Here is a 17,333-nt window from a genome sequence, read left to right as displayed (position 1 = left end):
CTTCCCATCACTGTCTGTGGCAAGCCTTGTTCCTCCATCATGTTTTATCAGTAGAAAAAAACTAGGCCATAATAATGGAGAAGCAAAGATACAACCACAACTACCAACACACTCAACCATCTTATCTTTGATAAAGGGGCCAAACATGTTCACTGGAAGAATGACAGTCTCTTTAATAAATGGCGCTGGAAAAACTGGCTATCCATATGCCAAAAACTAAAACTAGACCCATGCCTATCACCATATACTAAGCTAAAAATCTAAACAGACCAAATATATGAATATTAAAACAGAAACACTAAATCTGTTGGAAGACAAATTGGGTAAAAATCTTGAAAATCTAGGGATAGGTAGAGAATTCATGAACAGGAATCAAACCACATGGGAAATACTTCCCAGAATCAATAACTGGGATCACGTCTTTTTAAAAAGTTTCTGCATGTCAAAAGAAATCTTCAGCATAGTGAACAGAAAACTCACAAACTGGGAAAAAAAAATCTTAGTGAACTGTCCCTCACACAAAGGACTTCTGTCTAAAACATACAAAGAATTAAAAAAAAAAAAAAAAAAAAACCTCCTAAAATTCAAAGACCCAATCCAGAAATGGGCATCTGAGGTGAATACAGTTCTCAGATGAAGAAATACAAATTGCAAATAAAACATGAAAAAATGTTCATCCTCATTAGTCATTAAAGAAATGCACTCCAGAAAGAATGGCCAGGATCAAGAAAACTACCAACAACAAATGCTGGAGACGCTGTGGGGAAAAAGGAACTCTCCTGCACTGTTGGTGGGAATGTAGACTGGTAAACCACCGTGGAGTCAGTCTGGAGATTTCTCAAAAGGCTGGGATTGGAATCCCATTTGATCTAGCTATTCCACTTCTAGGCGTACTCCCAGAAGAACTGAAAACATCATACCACAGTGATATATGTGCACCCATATTTATAGCAGCACAATTTGTAATAGCCAGATCTTGGAAACAACCTAAAAATGCCCATCAACTGAGGAATGGATAAAAAAGTTGTAATATTTTTATACAATGGAGTATTACTCAGCTAGAAAGAATAATCACATTGAGATAGTTACTAATAAATGGGCACAACTTGAGACCATACTCATAAGTGAAATAAATCAAACTCATATGTATAAGTACCGTATAGTCTCCCTAGTGTAAGAAATAGTAAGCGTACATAAGAGTTTTATGGTAATCGTGATTCCTCATTACATTGCTTTGAAGCCTTATGATGTTTCCATTCATTAGTTAGAATGGTTTTATCCTCGGTTGTTTGATTTTATTATCTGTGATGGTATGAACAGGTATTTTGAAGAAAACAAGACATTATAATAGCCAGTGCTGATTTAATATCATCTTGTTTTGAAGTCCTACCATACTTTTGTTCTTCTGTTTCCATTGGTTCTATCATGTTGTGTCTTACTGGATTTTATTATGTGTGATAGTACAAATAAATTTTTTATGGAAAATGAGATAATATAGTAAGCAATGTTCATTTTCTGTTATTTGGTTCTGAATGCCCTGTAACACTTTCATTCTCTTTAATGGTTTTATACTATTTTGTTGTTTGATACTATTGTGTATGAAGGTATGCTCAATTATTTCAAGGAAAGAGACATTATGGTAGCTACTGTTATATCGAGTTGTCTTGTGTTGAAATCTTTGTTGCTTAAATTGTTCTGTTCTGATCTGCTTTGTTATGTCCTTTTTTATCTTAATCTCTTTAAAATAAAAAAATTTTAAAAAATAATGGAGAAGCAGCCAAGGTCAGGGATGAAGGCTCCATTGCTTCGTTGCCCTGTGCACAGGTCAGTCCCCCCACCCCTGAGTTCAGAGCCTGGATTTTCCAAATGATGGATGAATTGAGTGCTTGAATAGGCTTGAAAACATCTGTGGAAATCTCTTTAGCAAATGTAACACACTTTTTGCAATCTTTGCCAAACTCACTGGTGTCTGCATTATCAGTACACCAGGCATTGCAGGAGAGTTCATAGGTGGAAATTTGAACAAACAAGATGATCAAAGACAGTATATTTTCACCAATTTTTGTATTCATGTTCTGAGATGAATATATTATCTTTGTGCAAGACATTAATTCAAGTTATGTGAGAATGCAGACAGAGAATCTTTTATGTACTCCAGAAATAGATGGTCTCATATTTTTTATTTAAAAAAAAAAACCATAAAAGTCAAGGAGGAAGTGTAGGCCAAGAACCCTTCCTAAGCAGTGCCTTTAAAATAAATTCTTTTTACCACCAGCTTCATGCTGCTGCTAATAGAGAAAACAAGCAGTATCTTGCCCCTTTCTTAATTAAGCCACAGAGACATAATACAGAGTATCCCTGTTGGCCAGAGTCGTAAGAGGCAGAAAAAATTTTCCACCATATATGAAGACAGTGCTTCTTAGATGACCTCCAGTGAAAGATCTGTTTGTTTTGTTTTCCTTTTTCCAATTTAACACAAATCCATACTTTAAAAATATAATATAAATAACCTAAAAATTCATTAAGTCTACACGGAATATGAGCTTGCCTTTTTTCTTGTCATCTGCAATCGACATAGAACACTCTATTGAATTACATTAAAAATTGCACTTGTTACAGACCTCATCATGGTCCATGGGCCTCTGTAGAGCAAATCCTGAATGGCATTAAACTGGAGGATTTGTCATCAGAAAGGGGGAACAGCCCAAAGAAACAATTAAAATTGCTAAAGCTGTGATATTTAGAAGGAGAGAAAGTTTACAGATACAGTAGCTTATTTCCTTTATTTCACAGGTAAAAATTTTTACACAGAAAGTCTAATGTGACTGTTCTAAATTAGAGGTTATCAGGCATGAAAAGAACACTAGATTCTAGGTTCCATGTGAAAGCTACTCATTCACACCTAGGTCTAAACTAGTCCTATGACTTTGCATTTAGGACTCAGTGGCCCAGCAATACGGCTAACACTGTCCTTGTAAAATTAAATGGTAACAAATCCACTAACTAAATGTAAGAAGAGAAGCATGGAGTAGGGAAGAACAGTTAGCAACCAGTAAAGCAGATGGCCTGTATCTTTAAGCATATTTAAACAAACTTTCTGCAAGAAAAAGTCAATATTTATTACTGTTCTTCTGATAATGAAAAGCTTTTGAGCTCCACAGCTTCAATGAAGCCATCATCCCTGTGGCAGGAGGAAGAGGTTATTTTCTGATAAAATCACTACAAAAAACTCAAACCAGAAATCCTCAAACAAGGGTGATTTTGCCTTCCATCCCTGCCCTGAAACAGGAGACTTTTGACAACCTTAGAAGGCATTCAGTGTATAGTCTGGGACACAGCCAAGCAGCCTTTAAGGTGCACCTGAGAGTGAACTTGCCCAAAATAACAAGGTTGGGATGCCCTGATCTAAAGCATCCAGTGGAGACCAGTGGTTCCTCATGACAGCTACCATAACAAAAAAATAACTTGGATTAATGACACTTTCCTTTGACATACATTTGCTCTTTTATGAGAGGAAGAACTCAGAGAACTATTATAGCATGCAGACTTGTGGAACAGCTCTGCCCAGTCGACCAACTTATTCAGAAAGCATCTGGCAGTGGAGACAGAAAGAACAGGAATTAATTAAAGCCAAAGCTAAGCAATAAAACTCATTTTTCCTATTAGTTGCAACCTGTTTCAGTAACCACATTATCCCAAGGGAGAGAGAATATCACACATGTTCATCATTCTGTTATTAAAGTAACTTAAAAATTATAGAGGCTATGAAAAAGGTATTGTCTTTCTAAACAAGCTATGATTAGTTTCACCCTTGTGGTCTAAATCATCTCACTTTTCAGGCTAACATGAACCTAAGAGCGGAGAACTCAATCTTATGGTTACCAGTATCTTAACACCTGCACACGAAGCTCTCATAGTTTGGCCCCACCCCGCAGTCTGAGTCCAGTCCTTCACTCCTAGGACCCCACTGCGGTCTCTGGGTTACTTTCACACACCACTGACCACATGCCTAAGCCTCCAGTCAAGACTATCTGGCTTCTGTACAAAGGCTACTGTGACAATTGAACTTGATTGTGTCAACTTGACTGAGTTTGAAAGTCATGAGGGGAACTGATGGAGCACACCACTGGGTGTGTCTGGGTGGATTGTGGAGGCATAACCTCAGGTACTATATATGCTTCCTCACCTCTTCAGTTCTGACACCGTTCCCTGTTCTGCTTCCCGGCCTGCATCTTTGCTCTGTCTGTCCCTTTCACCAGGATGTTCCTGCCTTGGAGCCAGGAAATCATGGACTGAATCCCCTTGAAACTGTGAGCCAACTTAACCTTTGCCCCTTAAGCTGTAGGCATCAGGTGCTGTATTCCACTGATGGGAAGCTGATGACTACAGCCATCCACCATCCCAAGGAAACTCACCCTCTTGGACTGTACCTACCTTCTATGTGTCCTTGAAGACCCAATTTGAGGTCATGGCCTCTGAGAAGCACCCTTAAAACATCCCCATAGAGGATGTGCTTCTGTGATCTTTCTCCACACACAATGTAAATTTCTACTCCCTTAACAGTACTTGTTTGTAATGAGAACTTATTCAATGCTAATTTCAGCTGTAGTAAATAATAAGCACCAATAAACAGCTACTGTAGCAACCACAGAAAGAGAACACAGAGAAAATACCATTCTCTGGAGCTCCTGCCTTCTGTTGCGTACGTGGGCCCAGCAATTTTATCACCAGAAAATAAAACCTTACCTGAAATAATCAGGTAAGTTAACTTTCATTTGGATGCTTTTTCTTCCTCAAGTCCACTTGGTCCTCCAAATTACTGGCTTGTTTCTTGCTTTGTGTTTGCATTTTAAGAATCATTCCATCATATTTACTTAAATTAAAACAAACTTTGGACGTCCAAGGTCAGTTCATGCCATATGGCACAGAGAAAGAGGAAAGACAGGTCTGTCATCCTCTCCTGCGGCATCCTGGCCACCTGATAGGGGCCCCATTCAACTGCAGGACTGAAGATGAGGTCCAAATTGCTCCAGCCTGATAAAATATTTTTAAGGAATCATTTTTTGGCCTATAGTCTCTGAAAGTATATGGAGTATAGTTAGGCCAGCCACTCATGGGTTTGAATTGTGTCCTTAAGAGGTTATCTGAAACAAGCTTTTATTACTCCTCAATTCTGTGCTTACCAGAGCACAGAGCACCTTACTGCAGGTGATCTGGATTATTTTTGGCTAGTGGGAATTTTACAGTCAAATGATCTCTTCAGTCCCAAGAGAAGGAATCAGATTCACAAGCTGAGTTCTTGAAGAGGAGTGTGTGCCCCTCACCACACATCCTATGCACAGTTTCTGTGCCTTATTTTCCAATTAGGGGTTCAATATACTATACAATCATAATAAAATAATTGAAAATGCAGTAAGAAATAGGAGGAAGCTATTTTGTTATTGCTGATGATTTTATGAATAAAATATCAAATATACAGAAACATCATGAATGTAGTAAGTAACTCACATGATGGTGCGTGTAGCTATTTCAAAGATAACAAGTCATTTGCAAATTTAGCTCACTTCTCCTGCCTAAAGGGATACCATACCTTAACCCTTGACTAAACTGTATTTCTGACATTTGCATTTCTCAGAGACTAGTAAGTGATGAAATCCTGGTTTGTAGTCTCAGAACTATATGGCATTATAGTACATTCAATATCTGGCATTGATATTAAGACGATAATAGACTCCATGAACCACAAATAATTTGCGTTTCTACTGAATGAAACACTTCTGAACTTTCACCACAGTTAATAACATTGAGGGAATGTGTGATGTGACACTGTAAGACAGAAAAACACCTCCAGCGTCTGTCATGCATGAGCCCACAATTCTTGCCCGTGACTTCTCTGATCACAAACACATCTGGATGTGGGAAGGACTCTACCCTCCTCGGGCTGAGTCACCCACTGTCCAGCAACCAGAGCCCATGACTTCTCACAGGCAAAGGCGGAGGACCATGCTGAGTCTGCACAGCAAAGATGGAAGAGAAAAATGGGGACAATGAGGAGAGACTCCTATGACATCATCAGATTGGTTGTTCAATGTGGGCAGAAAAATGTCAGCAAAGAATATTTTCAAAGATGAGTTTCCAAAAGTGCTTTGGAAAAATATTATGTCAAAAATCTTTCAACAGGAAACAGGAAAGAAGAGGGGAAAAAATTCTTGCAAAATTATTGTAGGTGAGGTATTAACTAGGAGATTTTACCTATAATTTTATTCTCATAAAAATCACCCCAGGACAGATCACATTTTATTCCCCCAGTTTTTAGAAACAAGAAAACAAAGGTTGGAAAAAGTAAAGTAACATCTTCATCTCAGAGTTACTGTTTTACTCAAAACATTTGAACTACTTGAATTTTTCCAGGCACACAGACTCAGCTTAGAAAGGTCCAGCTGCCATAGTAAAAAGAATGATCTGGGACAGGGGACACATTTTACCTTCCAATGATTCTTTAAAATGGTGTTCTGATGAGAAGTGCAAACCAGTATTACATGGTGAAATGCAGGCCTTGTGACTGGAGTGGCAAAAACTATAACCAGGCTTGGTGGCACACAACTGCAAATGTGGAGGCTGAAACAGGAGGATGACCTGGAGTGTGAGGCTAGCTTGGGTAACATAATGATCTCAAGGCCACCCTGAACTGTACAGTGAGACCTTGTCTTAAAAAAATTATTTTTGTAGTGTCATGTGTGGGCTGCAAGGTGGGCAGCCAGACACCAGCCTTTTCCCGTGAGTCAGCATTTGTGGACTGTGGGGGAGGAGAACAAGAAGTCACCATAAGCAAGCCCACCCTGCAAATTGGCACCATGCATGGGCCGCTGTGGAGCCAGCCAGATGCCAACCCCTCCCCATTATGAGCAACTGGCTGATCTAGAAAACACAGGCTGCAATGCGCTATTCAGATAAAACACAATTTAGTGCTTGCAGTGTTTGGTGTTTTACTGATTTTGCAGATCTAAAGTTGGTAGTCTGATTATCTGATATAGTATCTATTGGGAATCTCCTCATGAAGGTGGTAGCCACTGCTAATTGCCTATTAGCTTGTTTTGAAGTCCTGTATCATTTTCATTGATTTTTGGGGGGTTGAGCTTTATTCTGCTTTGTTTTGTTCGATTTCATTATATGCAATGGTGTGAGTAGATATTTCAAAAATAACAAGATATGATTGTGATTTCGGATTTACTCTTATCTTGTTTTGAAGCTCTTTATTACATTCATTGTTTTGTTTTTATTGATTCTTCTCTGTTTCTTTTTGATTTTTACTGTATCTGAAGGTATCCACAGCTATTTTGAGAATGTAAGAGGCATTATGGTAACCACTGTTCATTTCCTATTATTCTGAAGTCCTGTGTCACACTGGCTTGTTTTTTATAGGCTTTGTTTTGTGTTATTTTGCTTGGTTTTATTCTCTTTACAATAAAACAATTTTTAAATGTCTTTAAATGATTTTCGTGGACTTAATATTTTTACTTACATCTAAGCTTCGCTCTAAATGCTTGAGTGTTTGGCCACAAAATACACTGCACCATGTGACTTTTAACATCAGGAAACAAATAATGAGAGGTCAAAAGATCAAATTTATACATCTAAGGTTGATTAATGGGTATTTTAAAAATAAGAATGTGTTTCAGTCTGGAGGGCACAGTAGAGACAAACAAAATTTATTGAAAACAGCAAAACAAGTGGCAACCTGATAGGATAATAAATGATGACAGACACAGATAAAAAGTCATAAATGCAATTCTCTCTTTCCCTGAAGTAACTGAAAAGACATCTGTGAGTGTGTCTCTCCCTAGCACAAACAAGGACGGAGTTTCATACAGCACTTGTATGAAATAACATCTGTAGAACCCATGAGTGGATGGCCCTGCATGATCTTTGTACTCTGGGAAGCATATTACAGGATGCAATTTTTACTGTTGATTAAATAGTGGTCAAGACTCCATGTCTATGGTTTTGTTATTCAAGAATTATCTATTAAAGGAATCACACAGTATACGTAGCCTTTGAAATTGACTCTTTTCTCCCAAAATAATCTTTTTCACTCCACCCAATTTTTGTATAAATAACTCGTTCCTTTTTACTGGAGAGCAGTATTTCTTAGGATAGATGTATCATGGCTTGTTTATCTACCCACTGAGTGACATGAGAATTATTTCCAGGTTTTTGCTTCTTACAGATAAAGCAGCAATGAATATTTGTGTACAAGTTGGTGTGAACATACATTTTGGCTTACTGGGAGAATTGCTTAAGGATGCAATTACTGGACCACACAGTAAATGTATGTTTAATTTTTTAAGCAAATGACAGTGATTTCCAGAGCAACTGAACCATCTGACGTTTTTCATCATCTGTATATAAGATTTTTCCAAGTTGGAGGAGAAAAATGGCAAAGTGGTGATCAACAGCAAAATTCAGCCTCTCCAAGATCTTGAATCTAGACAGTGAAAAATAACAACTTGGCAAAGAAAAAAAGAGAAGCAGATCGTTAGTAATCAAGAAGGAACTGATAGGTAAATTAAAAGCTCAGAGATGTTGAAGAGATGGACTTAAATACAGAGAAAATAATAAAAGAATCTGGTCTCTTTTCTCAGCTCATAGATCAAAAGGAGGTGAACCTGGTTCCAAAGAAGCAAGGTAAGTATGATGGATTAACTTCTAACACTAGTGGTCAACTTCTAACACCCAGCTGAACTGAACTGGCATGGTTCTAGATGTTGAAGGCCCACCTAAGGATTGCTGTCAATAGCATGAAAAGGAGAATTGGAGGGCAAGATAATGTGCTTTGCTTTTCTTGGAGAAGCTTGTCATGCTGGTTTTCCCGATATAACTCATCTGTTCTCTTCATTGTAGGAGTTTGAGTTCTCACTTTTGCTGAGGATGGCTGCAAATTCTTTTCAGGGGAGTTTCCGTCATTAGCTCGAACATCACTTTCTGGCTCCAGTGCAGATCCCTCTGCCTGCTAGTACAGATCCTTCATCCGGTTGAAGCAGAATTTCTAGCTTCCACCACTGACCTTTGGATCTTCCCAGTGCAGAGCCTTGATATGGACTTGTATTAGATACTGTCATAGCCTCTAGGTCTCCAGCTGGACTTGTGGAGGACATTGCCATGAGCTCTAGGTCTTCAGCTGATCTTGTACAGGACACTGCCCTTGGCTGGATTCTTCAGGTCTTTACTGGTTGGGCGGATAGCCTACACACTTTTGCATTTGATTCTTGGAAGAATATTATAAAATAATCCTATAAATTATGAGTCCTGAATTAAACCCACTCCCTTGTAAACCCCGACTCAACAGTAAGCACCTAGGGCTGGGAGATTCAGGGAGAAACTGTGGCAGACTGGGCCAGCAGCATAGGTTTCATAAGGAGTCCATGGTTGGTGTGAACTGCAAAAGCAGGGCTGGGTTTTGCTCTGAAAGGACCCTTCCCCCATGGCAAGCAACATCCAGTGAGGGATTCCAGCATGGGTACCATATTGCTGAAGAGTGCATAATTGGGGGCCATTCTGAGAACAGTTAAACAACTTCATTTTAGGGTTCCCAGTGTTATACTCCTGCAGTGACTGGGTGAGAAATAACCATAGGAAACAGCTGCAGATACAGTGCAGGCTGGAAAGCAATCCTCTGAGAAGTTGAAATCAGGCCATAACAGATACAAGTCCTTGCCCTCATCGGGAGAAAACAGACTGGCTGGGTTGTGCTTAGAAGGCATTGAATCTGAAAATGCTGGCAGTAAGTATTTAAACCCTTCCCCTGCTGCCTGAATCCAGCATAGATCTGAGATGTCACTGTCTTCCTTATTTACCTACATGAGTAAGGACATGGCCACAGCCTGGGGTAATGACAGGCCTCTGAAAGGTGGCAGGTATCTCACCAACCCATAAGCCATAAGGTTAAGTAGAGAAGACTAAGGCTTGCTGGATTGCAAAACCGTAGATCCTGGAAGAAAACCACTCATTCAAAACTATAGAGAAAATTTTATTTTTCTGGCTTTGCATTCATATTTTTCCCTTCTTCATCGTTTTATTGAAGTTTAGGGAAATTTCCTTTGTTCTTTTTCCTTTTTCTAAAAAAATTTAGTTTTCTTTTTAGTTATTTGTTTTTAAATTCTCCATTATTACTTTTCTCCATGTTTAAATGTTCTATTTCTTTTTTTTTTTCCTGTTACCTTCACCTAACTCTGTAAGTATCTTTCTACTTTGTAACAGGATCCTTTGTCTCATTTTTCTTTCTTCCTTTTCATCTCCTATTGATTTTTCAAATTTCTCTTCTTGGATTACAGCTGTGAATGCCCACATTAGAAAAAATAGAGCAAGACCAAATAAATAATCTAAGCCTATACCTCAAGGTTCTAGAAAAACAAGAAGAATATAAATCCAAAGCTAGTTCAAGGACAGAAATTATAAGAAACAGAAGAGCAGAAGTTAATGGAATTGAGATTAATACCATACAAAGAATCAGTGAATCAAAGACCTGGTTCTTTGAAAGAATAAGCAAAATAGACAAATCCATAGCCAAACCAAAAACAGGAAAGAAGAGAATAAAATCAATGGAATTGGAAATGAAAAAGACAAAGTCACATCAGACACTGCTGAAATTTAGAAGATTGTAGTAATTACTTTGTGAACTTGTACTCTAATAAACTGGAGAGTTCAGAAGAAATGAATAGATTCTTAGATATATATGAACCACCAAAACTAAGCCAAGAAGATACAAAAATCCTGAATAATCCAATATAGGCAATAAAATTGAAGAATTGATATAAATAACCAACTAAGAAAAGCCTACGTCATGATGGATTCACTGTGAAATTCTATAAGGACTTTAGGTAATATCTAACACCACTATTCCTAAAACTATTTCATGAAACTGAAAGAGAAGTCATTTCTGGAAGCTAGCATTACCCCAATTTCAAAATCAGAAAGGGACCTCAATAAAAAATATAAATACTGACCAATCTCTCTAACCAACACAAAAGCTAAATGCCTCAACAATATTCCTGGCAACAGAATACAACAAATCATCAAGAAGATCATACTCCAGGGCTGGGGATATTGCACAGCAGTACTGCGCCTGCCTGGCAAACATGAGGTCATGAGTTCAATTCCCAGTACAAAATAAAAATATATATATATCGTGACCAAATAAGATTCAGCCTAAGGATACAGGAATGATTTAATCTATGCAAATCAATAAACATAATACACCACAAAAACAGAACCATGGACTGAAGCCTCTACAAACTGTGAGCCAAAATAAACCTCTCCTCATTTAGACTGTAGGTGTTGAGAATCATGCCTAAGTGATGAGAAAGTAACTAAGACATATTTAAAAGTTGTCCAAATGGGGAAATCGGGTTTATTTGCCTGCATCTGCCAAGTGTGACCCAACACAGGAAAGCACCCAGGATGACAAGGTCTAAGGGCTTCCCCGGCAAGTGTAAATATGCAAATTCCTGTAGCCCATCTTTTCCTTCTTATCTCCCCTCCCCTTTCCCTGGGCTCTTTTCTAGGAAGTCTCAGCTGAGCCTCACATGGCCAGCAGATGAGGATCTCATTAAATGGCCCAACAACTCCACATGGTCCTCCAGTAGGTGGTCCTCCACAGAACCCTCTGACCTTGGGCAGGAGAATCTCAGAGGCTGCTGTTACTCATGCAACAAGGGACATAAGGACATTGAAAAGAAAAGCTGCCTCCTCCAGAAAGTAGACAAAACGACAGGCCTTCACCTGTGGGCAGGAGCACAGAAAACACTGCTGAGTACGTGGCAAGAAAAGCAGTTTTTGACTCATGTGACCACAACAGGAGAGGGACAAGGAGAAAGGACCACAGGCAGCGTGCAGGCCACATCCACACAGAGTGGAGAAAGCACCTAACTGGAGTGGGCCAGGATCACCAGAACCTCTGGAGTCTCACAGAATCACTGACTTCTGGGTTTCACTTGTGAACAAAGGCTTCTCTTTTTAAACTCTATTTCTTTTGTTAGTGACCCTGGAAGAAAAACCCTGAGCACCTGACAGGGTGGTGGTGCTGGGCTGCTCATGTTTAACAAGCAGCTCTCTAAAGTGAGGCCCTGCTGGTGCACATTCTGACTTTGGGGTACAGTTACTCTCATACCATGTGTTTCAAGCTCCCCCTGTGCTGTCCCTGCACACGGAGCTGGGAGGGAAGCACCCTGCATTTCCATGTGTACAGACAGAGCATGGCCACTCTGAAAATGCAAACTGTAAAAAGACTCAATCCTCACACTGTGAGCACACTGAAAATTTCCACACTATGAAATCTTGTTTCTTGCACAAAATCATTGGGTATACTGTAGAAAATTCTCTTCCACCTTGGCATGTGAGGTACACATGAAACATAAATGACTGTGATTAGATTTGGATCCTGTCCCCAGGATGTCTCATATATATACAAATATTCCACGATCTGAAAAAATCTGAAATCTGTAGCTTTTCTGGCCCCAAACATTTTGAATACAGTATACTTCTGTATTTATTTTAACAAAAGCTGTTATCAGTGCCATAAAACCTCTTATCCTAATAGAAGACTAAGATATTTGGTTGGAGTTCAAAGCATTTTATTGGCATCAGAGTCCTGCTGTTTCTTCCACGTTCTTAGGTGGAAATACATGAGAATAATAACAGTGTGCAGGTGATGCACGCCTGTAATGCCAAGCAATCAGGAGGCCAAGGCAGGGGGATCATTACAAATTCGAGACCAGCCTGGTCTGCAAAGTGAGTTCAAAGCCAGGCTGAACTGCGTAACAAGCCCCTTTGTCTCAAAAAGACAATCATCATCATCATCATCATCATCATAACGTGTCTTTTCAGATGATGACATGTCTGATCCTCCTCTAAATCTGGTCTATGAAAGCATAACAAGGATGGCACACAGTCCAGTGGTCCTCAAGCAGTATGACTGGGAGCCACGTGGAGGACCCGCTGAGCCAGCAGGAATGCCCCAAATGTCCTTCACTGCAGGAAGGAAAAAATGAAAGCTGTCGATGCCTGCAGTGGCCTGTTATTCAACCATTAGGGAATGGAAGTGTAATACACACCACATGACATAACCTTGCAAACAGTGTGCTAAGAAATAAGATAGGAAAGGAAAAATAATATGAATCCACTTACATGAGTTTCTAGCATAGACAAATTCACAGAAACTGTGAGTAGAATTGAGGTGACCCATGCTTGAGGGAAGAAGGGGCGAGGAGTTATTGTGTAATGGGCCCAAAATTTCAGTTTGAAGTGGTGATCAAGTTTTCAAAATTAATAGTAGTATTGATAATTATATGGCATCATGAACGCACTTAATGCCCCAAAACTGTGCACCTGAAATAATAAAAATGGGCAGTTTGGGGTTATGTGTATTTTACTACAATAGAAAATGAATTCAGGTGCCTGGCCACCAGGAGGCTCTGGTTCCCATGACTGGGAGCAGGGATCAGGCGTCTAGATATTATGCCAATAGCCCTGACAACTCTGGGGAATGGGCAGGTTTGGGATCCATTGATCTGACTCAGCCACTGGAGTTCACAGGGAACATGGTTAGAAAGAAGAGGTTTGGTCAAGGTCAAGTAACTAAAAGTGGCAGAGTCAGGAGTCAGTTCCACATCTAATTCCAACACCCATCCTCTGCTCATTTTATTCTTCAAACAACAGAGAAACTTTTTTTGTGGGGGGAGAAGGTGTTACAGTTTGAACCCAGACCCTTTGCACTGAGCTACATCTCTACTAAGTTACTAAATTGCCCAGGCTGAGTATTACTTGGAATCCTCCTGCTCAGTCTCCCAGAGAGCTGAGATCACAGGCATCTATATACAAAGCCCAAGGCTCTTGTGAGGTGGTTGACAGAATTCTGAAGGAGCCCCAAGATTCCTACCCATAGGCATTGCCCAGTGTGACCCCCTCCGCCTGAGCACTAGGAGATCTATGGATGGGATGGGTTCACACCTGTGATCCAGGTGTGTTACGTGGCAACTATGAGCCTGTGCAGGTGCCACTGAGGCCTTAGCAGTGTGACTGTCTGTTATTAAGAGATGATCATCCCAAGGGGCTGGGGATTTAGCTCAGCGGCATAAGCGCCTGGCTTGCAAGCAGGTAGTCGTGAGTTTGATCCCTGGTACCAATAAAAAGGAAAAAGACAAAAAAAAAAAAGGGACTTGGGATCCCAAGTGCCTAGCAGGTGAGCCCATAAAAGAAGTCTGAGAGGTGATGTCCTGCCAGTATTGAAGAAGAAAGCTATTCTACTGCTTCTAGAAACTGCGGAGAACCACTGAGCTTCCAAAGAGGATGCTGAACCCCCAGCCCTGACTGATACCTGACAGCAGCTGGAGACGGGGCTCAGCTCACCCAGAATCTCAACCCATGCAAGCATGAGACATTAAACAAGCTGGAGCTCTAGGTCTGTCCTCACTCGCTGTGTGTCAGTATAAAGTTACTCCTCTGGACAGCAGCAGAGGGCAGCTCAGAAAGCAGGCTGCCCACAGGAAAGGACAGCTGTCTTCTGATGGGGCCACCAGGCATCTTGCACAGCAGTTACTAGAAGCACCATCCCTCAGCCATGGCAAAGGACAGACTCAACTTGGCCTCCTTCAGAAAAGTGAAAAGGACGGGCCTGAAGCTAGCAGCAAGCCCTGGAAACCAAATCTCAAACTTGAAGGCAACAGCAAACTCTCCACTTAAACTGCCTTCCCTCGAAATCTTACAGAATCTAAAAAACAAAACCCTGAGAAAATGGATTGAGACAGTTTTGACAGGGAAAGCTGATCTCATCTTCAGTTACCTTACCAGTGTTCACAACAAAGACAGATTTTTGTGATTTCAGTGTTAAACAAGCTCCTTTTAAATGAGTGAGATCATTTTCATTTAAGTGCTACAATGGTCTGGTTTCTATTATCGGCATGCCATCTATGAATTATAACATTCATACATCTTCTTTCTGTTGTTTTTTTGTTTTGTTTTCTTCTTGCCTTTAAAAATACGTGAATAACTCCACTTCCACTTCTGGAACTGGGTAGATAAACAAGATGAATGTGGGTTAACATCCATGTGCAGGAATTCTAGCTACAACCTGAGGCCTCCACCCAGAAGCGGATCAGAAATCCTCCTGAGCTCCAAGTCCTGGTGACCATGGAGCCCTGTACGGTGGGGATAGCGAGGTCTCCCCAAATGTCTGAGATTCAGGTTAAAATGGCAGCCCAAAGACAGCCAGGAGGAAGCTAAAAAATATTAAGTCAGGGGCTCCCGAAATGTCCATTTGTAAGGAACAACCACATGTTACTGTGTCACCTCACACAGATGCTCTCCCACCTACTTCTCTGAGGCTGCTGATCCCTGAGGGGAGGCCATCAAGGCCATGGGCCACCTGGAGGGAGCTCATAGAGGCCTCACCCTCTCCCTCAGATGCTGGGGTCTTCTCCTCCCTTCTTATCCCACAGGCAGTGGGATCCAGAACAGAAGAAAGTGACATCTGAGTCTGGACTGCCCTCTGCCTCGCTGTGACCCTCAGATTTCTCTAAACGCATGTTTCTCTGTTTGCTAACTCAGAACACCACCACCAGCTTCTGAGGGTGCACAGTGTCTGTTCAGTGTAGAAACCGGACAGACCTCTGCCCTGAGAGGAAGATCTTCCTTAGCTGGGAGATAGGATCTGGGGCAGACTTAGTGTGAGCTGATCAGACATAACAACTGCCAGGGAGTTTGGTGAGGTCTAATGGGAGAAAACAGAGGCCAGGAAAAACCCACTCTTTTCTTTGGACAACAGACAAGGCATGACTGACAACAAAAGAAGTTGGTTAAAAGCAAACAAAAAGCATGGCACACAGCTAAATCAGCCTGCCCATGTTAAAAGGTTTAAGCAATAGGGCAATTTACTGTCAACACAAAGTGCGATTATTCCTGTGTAAGATGTTTTAATCCCTGTTCCTATGTACAGTGAGTGGCTGGCTCCCTCCAAAATAGTTAAGAGCAATATTCTGAGAGGGTGATATCCCCTGGCTCATTCTCAAAGCAGCACTGTGAGAAACCCCCCAATCCTGACCTGGGACTACAGAAACTCCAGCTGAGAATCACCCTGCTCCCCTCCTGCCATTGCTCTCATGGGCTCTCACTTTGGGCAGTAACTGTTCTGCAGAAACGAGCCCAGTTCCCTTCCACTCCCATGTTGGGGCTGTTTAGTTCTCACCAGAGCCCAAGATGACTGGCCAGAGTCTGGAAATCCATGTGAAAGACTGACCTTCTTTCTTTTCCTTGCATAAGATATCCAGTATTTTTATTTACTCTAGCAAATGTAACAGTTAAAGCTTCAGGAAATGCAGCCCAGAGGACCACAACTCATAGAACAATAAGCCCAGAACAGAGAGGTAGAAGAGATAGGAAGCTTATGGAAAATAAACTTCATTTGAGAAATAAAAGTATTTCCTTCTTTCATCAAACTGTTGTACATAATTAATAGTTCATGCTCTGTATGAAGAAAGAGGATGGAATTTGACCTATAAAATTTGAATACACCTTACACATTTATGACCCACCAGTAACAAACATACATTCAGATAACAAACACACTATTGTTCATGAAAGAACCCCAAATTAAAGGGTGATTTTCAGTCCAACTAAATGCAGCCAAGCTGCCAAAGCAGCCGTTTGCCTCCCAATGATCTCATTTGTTTTCACCAAACAATATTGAGGTTTTTTTCAAATTAGATTAATCTTTTGCCTAGTTATTAAGCTATTTGGATAAAGATATAACTGTTACTAGCATAAAAACAAACTCAAAAGTACACTGAAATACTTGCTGGAGAGGAATTAGTTATCCTTTATTTACTTTTTTGTCTTACAGAATATTCTGACTCCATCAGAGTTAAGGACAATTTGGCTGGCCCCACCCTCCTGTGAGTACCTGGCACGTGGATTGGTAAATACTGTTGAATTAATGAAGAAATGGAGCATACGAAAATCTAATTAAAGCAAACTTGAACACACCCACAACCTTCCTAAGAGCACTTCTGGAAATAGGAGCTGTCACATTTCTTTCCTCCAGCTGATCTATTCTCCACTCCTCTTCAATATCAGTGTCTTTCCAGGGAAAAGTTAGTAGAAGTTAGGATAGAATTGTGTTACTTTAATGTCATTCCCCTTACCTGTCCCCAAGCAAACAACAAACACTTATCACAAGTTGTTTGAATTCAGCAGCTGTGGAAGAACCCTAGCAAGAGGCACTCTGACAAGTTCCCGAGGTACCCTGGTGGTTGGTGACATCGCAGAACCTCTGGGTATCTTGT

General features: G+C 40.5%; 1 protein-coding gene across 6 annotated transcripts in view; it reads right to left on the bottom strand.

Moving 5' to 3' along the window:
- LOC100723642 (BMP-binding endothelial regulator protein) overlaps nucleotides 1–17,333 on the bottom strand; it is a 217,395-nt gene that overhangs the window by 169,445 nt on the left and 30,617 nt on the right. The window lies entirely within an intron of this gene.

The sequence above is a fragment of the Cavia porcellus genome, unplaced genomic scaffold (assembly GCF_034190915.1).
Source record: "Cavia porcellus strain 051 isolate PalLab524CR breed Dunkin Hartley unplaced genomic scaffold, mCavPor4.1 scaffold_23, whole genome shotgun sequence".
NCBI lineage: Eukaryota > Metazoa > Chordata > Mammalia > Rodentia > Caviidae > Cavia > Cavia porcellus.
Note: the sequence above shows the minus strand (reverse complement) of the source record. Positions and strands in the feature narration are given on the sequence as shown.